At 34.4% G+C, this 14,970-nt stretch overlaps 1 long non-coding RNA gene and 1 pseudogene across 1 annotated transcript; both read left to right on the top strand.

The window, feature by feature from the left end:
• Nucleotides 1–6,109: 6,109 nt before the first annotated feature.
• Nucleotides 6,110–7,953, top strand: LOC116115246 (annotated as a pseudogene).
• Nucleotides 7,954–11,812: 3,859 nt separating this feature from the next.
• Nucleotides 11,813–14,602, top strand: LOC116115237. Its single transcript, XR_004125643.1, has 2 exons — nt 11,813–12,030; nt 14,345–14,602. It is a non-coding gene; the product is annotated as an uncharacterized LOC116115237 (long non-coding RNA).
• The last annotated feature ends 368 nt before the right edge of the window (nt 14,603–14,970 follow it).

Genomic DNA, 14,970 nt, shown 5'->3' with positions numbered 1-14,970 from the left:
CCGTTGGCCTTGAATTGATTTGGGCTTTATAGATCTGCAAAATTTTGCTGAAGATTCAGTCTAATTTTGCTGAATTTTTTATTAAGTGGAGATGTATTATTATTAATTTGGTGTTTATTTATTAATTTAGAATTAAGATGAATATGGAATATTGTTTAAAAATATATTATTTTGATAATTATTAATAAGGGTAAAAGGGACATTTCAATGGTCAAAAGCTAAATTCAATGGACAGATAAGAACAAACTCTGGAACGTTAATGGGTTTTCAAACTACTCTAAAATATCACAAAACCCTTATAATATATTAAAGTACTCTAAAATAATAAATAACTCTCTAAAAATATCAATAATCCCTTTGAACATGGATGTTTTTAATAGTTTTCTAAAATCACAGTAACATTTATATATATATATTGGACAACAACAAAAGTCCCACAATTGGACATACCCAAACAATCATGTACTGAAACGACATGTGGCAGTTAATACCACGTGGTTGTTGATTACGTGGGGTCGTCCAATGAGATGGGTCATGGGTATAGAATGTAACTATAGTTTTTTCTTTTTTAAATAAAATATACAAAAAATTTCATGAAAATACACTTGATAAAAAAGGGTTGAAATATTTTCGAGATTTTCGGATATAATCTTAAGAACGAGTATAAAATCAGAAAACGATTAAGAGTTTTTTTCTATTATTTTTAATTTGAAAACATTTTTTGAATCAAATATTAAAAATATTTAGAAGTAATTTAAAATTTGAATCATATTTTAGTTTTTGGAAACTATTTTTACATTTTAAATCAAAAGTCCCTAATATTTTTTTTCCTTGCCCTAAAATTAATCTATATATAAGATATGATATTATGGGACAATTTTGATCGACCAAAAAAGGAGAATTTAAACTTTTTTTTTTTTTTTTAACACTATGATATGCATTGTTTTGGGAAAATATAATGTTTAAATTTGAACATATACATTCTAATAAGTACCTAATATTAACACTGAAATTCGTTTGGATTTCTTGAAGAAGACTATTGCTCTTCTGTTCACTTGAAGACGACTATTGACTTCACAAATGTTCAATTAAATTATATGCAATTTTTTTCAATTGGGTTAATAACCGAACTGATGATCTCTATGGTCGGTAAATAATAAAAAATCACTAAAATAAGAGATTGAAATTATGTTGATGCTTTTTTAAAGTCTTAATTACGGTAAGCTGTCATCTCACATCCTTAGGTATTTTCTAAATTGGCCGAACGGCATGCACCCACCCATAGTTTGCCATAAAGAGACCTTGATACCCAAAAAGTTTGAAAATGATAATTACATACCTTTCGTCCAAATCTGTTAGTAAAACTCGTTTAAATAAGGATAATATAGGCTCCGTTTGGTTCACAATTGGGTGTTTTTGGGAAAAGTTTTCTGAAAAAAGTAAAAAAAAAAAGTTGAATTGGGCGGGTATTACGATGTAGGATTTATAAATTAATAAAATACCCCCTATATTTGTTTATTTACAAAACACCCCCTATAATAAAATCTTAAAATTTAACAAAAACACCCCCAACCCAATGTCAAATACGGACAGCCGGCCACCACCGCCGGAGGGTGGCCGGGTTCACCGTATTGGCGCATGACCAGCTGGATCTTGCCGGTAGTGAGCCGATATGGCCTTTGCCGGCTAGATCCACGGTGGATCTGGCCGACTACGGCCAGATCTGGCCGTATTTTCTCTTCAACGACGACTTGGCCGTCGTTATAAACCGTTACGGCCAAAGATCTGGCCGTCAACGGCCAGATCATTGGCCTTAGATCTGGCCTTTTCCGGCCAGATCCACCGTGGATCTGACCGGAAAAGGCTAGATCGGCGCACTACCGGCCAGATTCAGCTGGTAGTGCGCCATCCTAACAGATTCCGGATATTTTCCGGCAGTGGTGGCCAGAATCTGGTAAATATGAATTACTGGGGTGTTTTTGTAATTTTTTAAAAAATATTTAGGGGTATTTAATTAAATTATCAAATTTAAGGGGTTTAAAAAAAGTTGAATAATATTGGGAGTAGTATTCCCAAAAATAAAAGTTTTTGGAAATTTTACTGTTTAACTTTTTTGGGAATACTAAAAGTAGTATTCTCAATTGCCAACCAAACGGAGCCATAGTAATTTTATATGTGACCAAAAAAAAGGCATTCTACTTGACCACGTGTCCATTTTCTCTCTATAATATCAATTTTATAAAAATCTTCCTTCTCAATTTCAATTATTTTATTTTTATAATTAATTTTAATTAAAATTCCGTCTTCATCTTCTTCGTTCTCAATTTCAAGTGATGTGCATTCAATGCCAAAACCGATCAAAAATCCCCATAAATCAAACAAAAACACAGAAAAAATACTCCAAATTAATCTCCAACAATCAATTTCCAATTAGAAAATTCGAAAAACACCAATCAATGCCAATTCAACAAAAACCTTAGGAATTCAATCGGCGGTGAAAGGTGAGCAAACGGCAACGGGAAAAATGGGGGTTTTGGAGAGGGCACACCGAAAAGAAGATTGGCGGGGACAGGAAAGGTTTCCGATGATGGGGGCTTCCGGAAAATGGGTGGGGAAATGCGATAGCTTTGCAAAACCCAAATAGTGAGGTGGCCGCGATTGGGAAGTGATGACGAGGATAGGGGGATGGTTATCCCAAAATTAGCCCCGATTTCACCACACCCACACCCACACCCACAAACAAAAACACAAAACAATACAAAAAAAACCAAAATCAAAACTCTAAAAAGACCCCCTTTTTTTTTGCCCTTTTATGAGAGAGATGAAGAAGATAAAGACGGGAAGAGATAGAGGAGAAAGGCATTCGATCTGGCCATCTTCTAGTCCATGTTCCGGTGCCGGGTTCTTGCCTAGTGACCGGAGGAAAAACAGGGAGAAGAAAGGAAAGAGAGAAGGGAGAGGATAAGAGAGAGCAGGCGAGAAGAAGAAGAAGAAGGTGATTTGCCCAGATTTTTTAATGTTTTCTTAATGCAAATCTTTTTTTAACTTTTTAAATTTTTTTATGCACAAACGCTTAAAAAGTCAAAATTACCCTACAAAGATGATAGAATACCAATAATGCCATTTTTGTTAACGGATTTTAGTAACGGATTTGGATGGAAGGTGGGTATTTGTCGTTTCAAAACCTTTTGAGTACCACTTTGTCTTTACAACAAACTCTGGGTAGGTTTAAGTCGTTCTCCCTTCTAAATTTTAAGAATGATTATTTGAAACTATGCCTTACTGGCATTTTAAGTGTTTGAATCCAAAATTTACTGATGCAGTACTTCGAACTATGAACTCAATAAAACACTAAAAAAGGGGTGAATCCAAGCTTAATCTGGAAGTAAAATTACTATTTTCCTTAACATTTTTTCTTTTTGCAATGGCCATCCACAAAGAAGATAATTTCCTTCATGACTGCTTTCCCCAAAAATTATAAATTGTGCAGTTAACAATTAAGAAAATTCAAAGCTTGGATCNATGATTATTTGAAACTATGCCTTACTGGCATTTTAAGTGTTTGAATCCAAAATTTACTGATGCAGTACTTCGAACTATGAACTCAATAAAACACTAAAAAAGGGGTGAATCCAAGCTTAATCTGGAAGTAAAATTACTATTTTCCTTAACATTTTTTCTTTTTGCAATGGCCATCCACAAAGAAGATAATTTCCTTCATGACTGCTTTCCCCAAAAATTATAAATTGTGCAGTTAACAATTAAGAAAATTCAAAGCTTGGATCCTTCTAACACTTTGGAAGGTTAGAAGAGGCATATAACATGATTGAACGAATGCCTTTCAAGCCAAATGGGGTAGCTTTGCTTAGTTCTTGTAGAGTTCACAATAAGTTGAGTATAGGTGAGGCTATTGCTAAACATCTCTTTGAACTAAAACGTACAAATTCTGGGAACTACATCATTGATCCAATATATATGCTTCCAAAGGCATCTGGACTGAGGTTGATGTGATTAGAGATATGATGAAAGCTATAGGTTTGAGGAAGAGCCTTAGCGGTAATTAACTGGAAAATAAGAGTGGTTTTATTCATCCATTAATGGAGTGAAAAACCCCATTTTTTTAGTTATTTCTGTAAGTGCAAATTTATGTTTGCAATTGCCATTCAACCTAGTTATTTTTTCCGAAGGCCATGTAGTTTTTCAAGGGATGGGCATGGGCCGGGCCGGGCCGGGTCGAGGACCCTATTTCCGAGCCCGGCTCAAGGGCCCAAGGGGAATCCCTGAACCCGACTCATCCCCAGAATGAGGATGTAGGAGAATCCCCGAGCATGGCCCGTGGGGAATTCGAGGATTGTATGATTATAGTTTTACTTTTACTTTTGCTTTATTTATTTTTGGACCCAAATTTTTTATTTGCGAGAATATATGTAACATATATATTAGGTAATTATATACATATATATTAACATTTACATATATATTAGGCAATTATATATATGTATAACATATATATTGACATTTATATATATATTAGGTAGGTATATAAATGTATAATTAAATCACAATAACATAATATCATTTTTTTTAAAATAAATAAATATATGTTCTTTTTCAATATCATTTTTAACATTTGGCTTATAGATTTTATATAATTTATATTAAGAAATAATATGTTTTAATTTGCCACCCGAATATTTAAAAATACCTTGATAATTGATTCTAATTCTATAATTACAAGATTATCTCCTTATTTTAATTTATGATGAAAGATTTTTATCGATGGACTTCAAGATCTATAATTAACTTATTTCTAAATCTTCATTATTAATTTACTTTTTTAAGATTTTCCTCATTTAAAAAATAAGAAACCTTGAAATTCATTTTTTATTCTTCTCTCTTGGTCTACTAGTAACATACTTTTTGAATTAAAATAGGAAAAAATAATTTTACCAATCATCCATATACCGGGCCAGGGAGGGCTGGGCATGTGACCATCTCCATCCCCGAATTCCAGGAATGCTATTGGGCCGGGGCCTGTCCCAGTCCCCAATTGATTCGGGGCGGGGAACATGCCCATCCCTGTTTTTGGGACTAAACTGTCAAGTTTTGGAAAAATTGGACTACAATAACTCAAATATCTCTTACCACATGGCAGAATTTATTGGTTTTCATATAGGGAGAACGACTTATACATACCCAAGATTTATCGTAATGACAAGTTGGTACCCAAAAGGTTTTGAAATGACAAATAAGTACTTTCCGTCATGTTCTGTTAGTGATTTCTGTTTATTACTGTTTATTAATAGTGAAAAGACTAAAATACCCTTAAAAGTTTGAATTTTAGTTTTTTATAAATTTAAAAATTTCAAAAAAACCCCCTAAGTTTACAAATTTCACTAAATACCCCAATATATAAAAGTTTTATAAAATAACAAAAACACCCCCCTCACCTGCAGTGCCAGATTCCGGCCACCACCGCCGGGATCTGGCCGGAAAGTTGCGTTACGACACAGACCCGTCGGATCTGTGTCGTAACGCGTCGATCTGGCCTTTTCCGGCCAGATCCGTGGCTGATCTGGCCGGAAAAGGCCAGATCTACGGCTAGATCTGGCTGTCGACGCCGCAAAACTCCATCTGCGGCGTCGACGGCCAGATCTGACAGTAGATCTGGCCTGAAAAGGCCACATCGGCACTTTACGACACAGATCCGATGGGGATCTGTGTCGTAATGCAGTTTTCCGGCAAGATTCCGGAGATGGTGGCCGGAATCTGGCATTGGGGTGGTGGGGGTGTTTTTGTCATTTTACAAACTTTTTATATATGGGGGTGTTTAATTAAATTAGCAAACCTATGGGGTTTTTTAGAAATTTTTAATTTATAAAAAACAAAAATTGAAACTTTGAAGGGCATTTTAGTCTTTTCACTATTAATAAACAAAAATCACTAACAGAATATGACGGAAAGTACCTATTTGTCGTTTCAAAATCTTTTGGGTACCAACTTGTCATTACAGTAAACTTTGGGTATGTACAAGTCGTTCGCCCTTTTCATATATGAACTCATCCTACAAGAAAAGTCTTTACCACACCAGATTACTCATATAAAACGCAAGATTCATCGTTCGCAGCTTTCATGAAATTTTTAGAACCGCCGTCAAACTTGCCGTCGCTAGCTTTTCCGGTGACAAGGATGCTGTCATGCTGGTATGTATTTCTATTAATTTTTCTCGTTATTTTTATTTTATTACTCTTATTTTGAAATTTGTAAAATGATAAATCTTTTTTCTTTGTTTTCATTCCAGTAGGGTTTAGTCTGCAACTTGCCAAACTCCCACCAAACAATGAGATTTTCACTTACTTCTTCACTAATCCGTCTATTTCTTCTCCGCTCTATCAAGTACCTTAGACGTCTATGCTCTCAAACAGATGATACTTCAACTTACCACCAAAACCCTAATTTAGATGATACTTCAAATTACCGACAAGACCCTGGTGCTGAAAACCGCAACTACAGAGACTTTCAGCAAATACCAAACGGGTTAATAGGGATGGTGCAAGGCGTTGTAGGGAACAATATTTTTCCAACTCAAATGATTCATAGCAGGATGGTGATCACTTCTCAAGTAGTAAAGGAATCAACTGAGGCCTCGGAAAGTAGCCAAATATTGGTATCCTAGAGAAGTTGGATGGTTTCATTAAGGAAGGAAAAGTGAAAGAAGCTATGGAAGTTTTAGGCGTGTTAGAAAAGCAATGTATTCTAGTTGATTTGCCGCGACTGCTAAAGCTAATGCAGGCGTGTGGGGAAGCCAAAGGTTTAGAAGAAGCAAAAGCTGTGCATGAACACATTGTAAGAGCAACGAACACCCTTTTAAAATCAGCACCTACAACAAGATCTTAAAAACATATTCACAATGTGGCTCTATGGATGATGCGTTTAATGTCTTTAATAATATGGAGCAACCCAATTTGACATCTTGGGACACCATGATAACAGGCCTTGCAAAGAATGGTCTAGGGGAGGATGCCTTCGATCGCTTCTCTTGATTCAAGCGAACAGGACTAAAACCGGATGGTCCGATGTTCATCGGGTTTTTTTTTTGCCTGTATTGGTTTGGGTGATTGTGATGAGGGAATGTTGCACTTTGAATCAATGATCAATGACTATGGGATTAATCCGTCCATGAAGCATTATGCGAGTATAGTTAACATGTTGGAAAGCGCAGGGTATTTAGATGAAGCACTGGAATTCATTGAAAAGATGCCAATGGAGGCAAGTGTTGATGTTTGGGAGACATTGATGAATGTTTGCAGAATTCATGGGAATTTGGAGCTTGGTGACCGATGTGCTGAGAAGACTAAGTTAGGCCTTGTACCTGTTAAAGCGTCGGATATTGTGAAAGAAAAAAAGGAGAGAGAGTACCATGACTTTCAAACAGGAGATACATCTCATCCAGAGAGTGATAAGATATATGCTCTTATTAGAGGTTTGAAGGCTCAAATGAAAGAGGTTGGTTACATTCTGGAGACAAAATTTGTGGTACATGACATAGACCAAGAAGGTAAGGAGGAAGCTCTTCCTGCTCATAGTGAGATACTCGCTCTATTGCAAGGTCTCCTCTGTAGCCATGCCCGTGCTCCCATTCGGATAGTAACGGACTTTCGTATTTGTGGTGATTGTCATGCTGAAATGAAAATAATCTCGAAAATTGTTGGTAGAGAACTCATTATACAGGCTGAGGAGAGATTCCACCATTTTAAAGATGGATTGTGCTCCTGTCGGGACTATTGGTGACCACATTTGAGTCTAAGGTACTCAGTTAGCACTGTTTGAGTTGGTAGCACATCCAAGAGGCCAGAGACCAATTGAGGAATTTTGTGAGGAAAGATTTTCTTCCCTGTGTTCATACACCATGTCCAATTAAATAGATTTTTTTTTATGCATTTAATCAGAAGAACAGGAAAACTTCAACAATTTTTTTTCTTTTTAATTTCTTAATGTTTTGTGAATAATGTTGACTCTGTTTGATCTTTGCTTCCACTCAGCTATAATATATCTATATGTATTTTTCACAAAAATTCGGTGCATTTGAATTTGGTTGAATTTGAAAGAATTAGCAACTATTAATGAGAAAAATTGCTTCATTGAGTTCATAGTCTTAAGTGTTTGAATGGATCTAAAATAAAGTCATAGACAGAAGTACTGTTGCATTAGTAAATTTTGGATTTCAAACACTTTAATGCCTCTAAGCATAGTTTCTAATAATCATTCTTAAAACTGCCTAATATTTTAAAACTTGAAACACACCATTTTATGGGTTTTAGACTTGAAGAATGCAAAAACATATTATAATTTGTTCCAATTAAAATTCCCTAGAACCAATTTCCCGGTAACAACATACACTCACATGCAAAAATCATTGGCCGATTTAAGGAATTATTGCTTCTGTGATCAAGTTGGTCAATCCAAAAACAATGGGCAGGAATTGATGGGCAGCTCTGTTATAAGAGGGCAGCTCTGTTATAAGAGAGCAGCTCTTCAAAGCTCAAACAGATTAAGAAGACCAGAAATTAATTGAGAAGTTGATTGAGAGGCATAAATTTTTGTTGAGGAAGGAAAAAACCCCAAGTCAATAGCAAACTTGATCTATACCTACTATAAATACCATAGAATGTTTGTTTTTGTGTGTGCCTTGTATGGGTTCAAAACTTTGATCAATCAACAGTAATTTATTATTTCTGATAATGTTAATGATCAATTTATTGCTCTTCGTTACATAATATTCGAACATCAAACCATACAAGGATTTGAATCCACTTCTGTAATACTGTACTCATCTTGGCTTATTCTCAAATAAAACATTACTTCAAATAGATACTCACCTTTGAACAACTTTCTTTCTTGGAAAAGTAAAGCACCCAACTCTCTACAATGAAGCTCACTGCAACCTCTGCCATGCTTATTTTAATTACTTTTCAAAGTCATTGGGTTGATATCAAACCAAGTTGATTTTGATAATCTGTATGTAATAACTTGGATTTAAAGAAAAACACAACCGATTACAAAAATAGGAGAGAAAATTAACCAAGTGTTTCACTTGCCAATCTTGAAGCTGGTTCAGATTTGAATTGGTACAAGTAGTCAAGTTGCTCATGCATCATTAGGCAACAGGGACTTTGTTTCGGGTTCATAAATTTGATCATCACCATCAGTATCTATTTCAGCATTGTTATGTTTAGCCTTGAAAATATCACAGTCGTGGCAAAACCAATCACCTTCAGGTACAGTAAAATAGACTATCATCATTGGTGCCCTAGCACACTACACTTCATATGAGCATAAGGATCAAAAGGCCCAACTGTTGCATTTCCAAAATGGTGGTAAACCTGCAAAACTAAAACATATTTAAAAATACAGTACTTATAGACAAAATATATTTGGCATCCGAGGAAAAAACAATATACTTTTAATGTCAAATTTGGATTAATTAATGCCAAAATCAAGCATTGCATCAAACTCTTCTTTGATGTCCAGAACATACAATTTGGCAACTACAATATACTTTTAATGGTGGTAAACCTGCAAAACTAAAACATATTTAAAAATACAGTACTTATAGACAAAAAAAACAAAATTGGCAACTGAGGAAAAAAAAATATACTTTTAATGTCAAATTTGGATTAATTAACGCCAAAATCAAGCATTGCATCAAACTCTTCTTGATGTCCAGAAAAATAAAATTTGGCAACTACAATTACCTTTAAGGCGTTAACCATGCCAAAATTGATATGATATACAAACTGAATGTTTTCCAGGTTGAGCAGTTAAAAAAACCAAACCAAATTGTAGAATATGCAACCACAGAAGACTCGCACCCTCCCTTTAAACAAATAAAAGACAAATTCAGTGCAATGCTGTTTCAATTTTTCTTCATTTTTCACCAAGGATTTCACCAGTTAGGACTATCTAAGATATGGAAGTTATGTAATCAAATTTATCAGATATCAATTGCTCAAGTAATTAATGCAGATAAAATTACATACTTGAAAATACATACCCACATATGTTATTCTAATTCATTTGGAATGCTACTTCTGTTACTACAAATTTAATTAGTATGTCACCTTTTTTTCACTACTCACCACAGAAGAAGGCTTCCATACAAACTGAACTCTTGAGTCTTGAGAGCTATCTCAAAATAACCAAAACTGGAGCACTCACCATCTGTCACCGCATCAACCTCAGTCCACATGCCTTTGGAAGTAAATATATAATATATAATAATATTATATTATATTATATATATATATATATATATATATATATATATACTTCCAAAGGCATGTGGAGGGATGCGGTGACAGATGGTGAGATATATATATATATTTGACAGAAGGATTTGTTGCAAAATTTGTAGGTTCCGTTCAAAGGAGTGTTAACAGCAGCCTCCACCCACTCACATTATCGTGAACTCTACAAAAACTAAGCAAAGCTTCCTACACACAACGTTTGGCTTGAAAGACATTTGCTCAATCATGTTATATGCCTCTTCTAGCCTTCAAACACGACCTAGGAAGGTCACCATGCAAGCATAATGCTCCATCCTTGCTTCAATACCATGCTCTTTACACATGCTATCAAAAACTTTGTAGCCTTCATCAGCTAGACCAGCCTGGCTGCAGGCAGATAATACACAAGTAAAACTAATAGAACAAAGCTTTTGTCCACTCCTTTGCATCAAATGAAAAATCTCTATAGCTTATTTAGCCTTTCCATGCAGAGCATATCTACGCATAATAGCGTTCCAACAAACCAAGTTTTTGGATGACATCATGTCAAAACAAATTGAATCCTTCCACACTTTGCATAAATATCACTTAGAGCCGCAGACACGTAAATAGCATTAGATATTCCTCTTATGATATAAAAGCAGTGAGCCGCCTTCCCAAGCATCAATGTTGCAATACTTCCACAGGCTGATAGCAAGGTATTGTAACATTGTTTGGCTTCATCCCCGCTATCTGCATCTCTCTAAAAAGTTCCAATGCCTCAATACCTTTCCCATTTTTGTGAGAAACCAGCAATCATTGACGTCCAAGACACAACATTTAATTCCATTCCTTGGCTCTGGAATTGCCTTAAGACCTCCAATGCATTGTCAACAAGACCATTCCTACAAAGACCTATAACAAAAGCATTGCAATCACTTACATCCACATTTTCCATTTCACGAAACACTTTGGACATCTTCCATGTACACTCACACTTTCCGTACATATCAATAAGTGAACTACTAACGATAAAGAGTTTTTTCGCTATATCCACGCACCCTTATCGCGCGTAAGCCGCAAGCAGAGCACTAAAAGCTTTCACATCTGGTTGGGCTAATTTGTCAAACACTTTGTGAGCATCCCAATGTTCTAACATTTAATGTATATATCAATCAAAGAAGAGTGAACAAACGAATCTAAATTAAACCCGTATACAAACACCATATGAATCGAAGTCTTGGTGATTTGCATATTGAGACAGAAGTTCTGTTGCGAGATCCATGTCATTAGAGACGCCGGTTTTGAGAACGTGAGCATGCGCTTGCTTTGTCTGTGATAGAGATGGATGGAGTGAGTTGAGGGTATGAAAGGCATTGCATGGTTAACCTTCTAGGTCGTGTTGGAAGGCTAGAAGAGGTATATAACATGATTGGGCGAATGCCTTTTGAGCCAAATGCAAAGCTCTTGTAGAGTTCACGGTAATGTGAATATATGGTTCTGAAGACATGTGGACTGAGGTAGATGTGGCGGGAGATACGAAAGCTATGGGACTAATGAAAAATAGACTCTAAGTATCTCTTCCCACGTGGCAGATAATTAATGGTTTTTTATATTTGAACTCATCCTACGAGAATAATCCTTAGAACACCTGATTATTAATATAAAGTCAACATTCATTATTCTCATTCATCAAATTCTTAGATCCACCATAAACTGCCGTTAAACTCTTCGTCGCACCGCTGAAAAGGATGCCGTCAGGCCGGTATGTATTTTCTATTATTTATTTTTCCTTTTTTTTTCCTTTCATTCTTCGAATGAAAATTTTGCATGTCATTTAAATGTTAAATACCTCTATTTTGTCAGTTATTCTTAATGAGTGTCGGATAGGCTTTGATCTTGCCGACTATTTTGTTTGTTACAGGTTTTGGTGATGTTAATGTAATTTTAATGGCAATTGGATTGGTTTTGAATCTGCAGAACGTGGCTAATTTCGTTATTAAAATCTGATGACTTGAGAGCTTCTAATGAGTTAGTTTGCATGCTTTGCATACCGGAACACACAAAAGTGTTTGTTTTCGCGATTAGAGAACCTGAATCACAATCTGTGGTGTATATACTTTGTGCCCAGAGTTTTTCGAAGAGATGGGCTTTAGATGTCGAGTGTCTTATCAGGAAAGTGCGACCTGATAGTTTTGTAGCTCAAGTGAGTGTCTTATGAAATAATGAGAAAGAGGCGGGTACGAGCAAGATTTGGAGTGTGGCTTCTTGAATTGTGTATGGAGATGGGATTGAATGTGTTGCTAAATCTTTGCCCATAGCTCCTTAAATTGCCAGTTTGGGGCATTGATTCAATATCTACATGAGGCATGTCAGAAAGTGAAGCAGACATATGGCACCAGGATTCAAAAATCTATAGAATCACTGACTTACAGATTGAAGAAAGTATAGATTGAATAAAGTAAGAATTAAAACTCATCGATGATTTCAAAAAGTTTCATAAATTGATGATGAGAGATTAATCTTCTTATGTACAAACTGAATCTAGGTAGGATTAATTTTATTATCATGGCTATCCAAGTTCTAATCATAGAGTTTTTTTGGTGCACCAATGAGTATATATTATCAGTCTTGAGATGGATGGGATTCATAATCCTTGCTTCCTTCTGTACTTCCTTCTGTTTTGCAATATCATGATTTATTGACTTGAAGCAATACCTAATCAATGCAATTAAAGCATAATTGTCTTGGTTTAGCACTTTGTGGGCTTAGTGTAGTTTTTCTTAATCCTACAATGTTTACTTTATTTGAGAAGAAGTGATATAAACTACTTTTGATATTCCTTATCATTGAAAATCCTATCTAGATTCATTTTTTCCAAGAAAATGTCTTAAATTATGGTCGCCTGCCTCACCATTACTAATTGATAATTTAGTTGTTTTCAAGTTCATCGATATTGTAGTTGAATTGTTATAATTTTTTTCACTGAATTCAATATAAATAACACTGTCATTTAATTTCTAAAAGGTATTCTCATAGAGTTGCAATGTTGATGTTAATGGTTTCTTCTTGTTGAATATTGGGCTTGGATCCAAATTGGATATTGGATGGTCATTCATACAGTGATTGCTTTAGATAATCTCCTATCCCTACAATTGAAGTGGAGAAGGGATCAAGTTACTCTTAGATAATTGATGTGGTTATGACTTTAAATTTGGTAATGTAATATGTTACAGTACACAAATAACATTCTATGTTTTATTAATCATATTGAACTTTGTTAAGTTACCATCCCACCCAAAACCTTAAGCTTGTAGATGAGGGCTCAACATTATAGTCCAATAAACTGGCTTAAACATTTGTAATATTATATTGTTATCATGTTGATAAAATTTTGGTGAAATTTATTTTTGCCCTAGTTGATGTTCAATTTGGGAATGTTTGATTCTGTAATGTTTTTCTTGAGGAATGGATATTTTTTTTTGAAATATATATATATGCTCTTGTCTGTGGATTTTTAATGTTGGGAATGTTTGACTTTCTATTTTTTTTTTTTTTTTTTTTTTTGTTAATGGATGACTGTTTAATTTGTTGAAATTATATATGGTCATGTCTGCAGCTTGTTCATTTTGTGAATTCTTGATATTGCTTTGTTTTTGTTAACAGATGGCAACTTTGTTGAAATTTATTTGTGAGAATGTTTGACATTTTATTTCGCTAGCTGAAGATGATTTTGTTTAAATTATCTATGACCTGAGAGTGAATAGGAACATTTGGTCTTGTATTAGTTTTGTTTAAGGAATAGTGATTTCTTTGAAATTTTTATGTGCCTAGTGTGCAGATTTCATTTTTGGAATAACTGAATTGTTTTAGATGGACTTGTATGTATGCATGTATATATTATTTCATTTTATTTTGCAATTTATCCAGTGTGTTAATTGGTTTGTTAGGAAATTTGATAAGGATTATTCATAGTGAATATGGAGAGAGTAGTGAATATGGAGAGAGGTATATTTGGTGTATGTGATGTTTGCATGAGTATAATTTGTATTTGATGTTAATTGTTCTTGGTGTTGCAGTTGAGACAAATGAAGGATGCATTGGGTATTGGTTTGGTGATAATGCTAGCGATGAGATGAAGCAACTCTAAACGTCTCTATGAGGTATGTTTTGTTATTGTTGGCTAGCCTAATTGTTGTTAGTTATGATTTTCTTTCATAACTAGCAAACTCTATAACAATTACAGAGGATAAAAAATCCAATAATATATTAATTTATTGTCTCTACGTAGAACTTGTTATATGGGTTGAATCCAACAACTTCACATTATTATATAATTTCATTTTTTTTTTCACCGACTAAATTGCTTTTTTAGAATAAGTAAACTGAAAAACAATTAAAAAATGACCAGAAATAGAACAATGTATTAAGATATTATCTCCACTTATAACTTCTTACATGGGTTGCATCCAACAATTTCCCATGTATCATTTCAAAGAAAGAAAAAGATGAATTTAACTATTAATATGGTTGGAAAAGTTAACAATTAAAATTTAAATATAGAGTAAAAGTAATGTCTTTTAAGTTAAATTAATTCGATTAATTACTTTCTCACCACTTTAAGACTTCAACAAATTAAGGTAATTGACTTGAAAATTTGGGTTGCTTTCCTACATCTTTTAAGAAAAATGTTATTATCTTGCCG

This window comes from Pistacia vera, unplaced genomic scaffold (genome assembly GCF_008641045.1).
Source record: "Pistacia vera cultivar Batoury unplaced genomic scaffold, PisVer_v2 Contig734, whole genome shotgun sequence".
Taxonomy (NCBI): Eukaryota; Viridiplantae; Streptophyta; class Magnoliopsida; order Sapindales; family Anacardiaceae; genus Pistacia; species Pistacia vera.
This window is presented reverse-complemented; position numbering and strand designations above follow the sequence as displayed.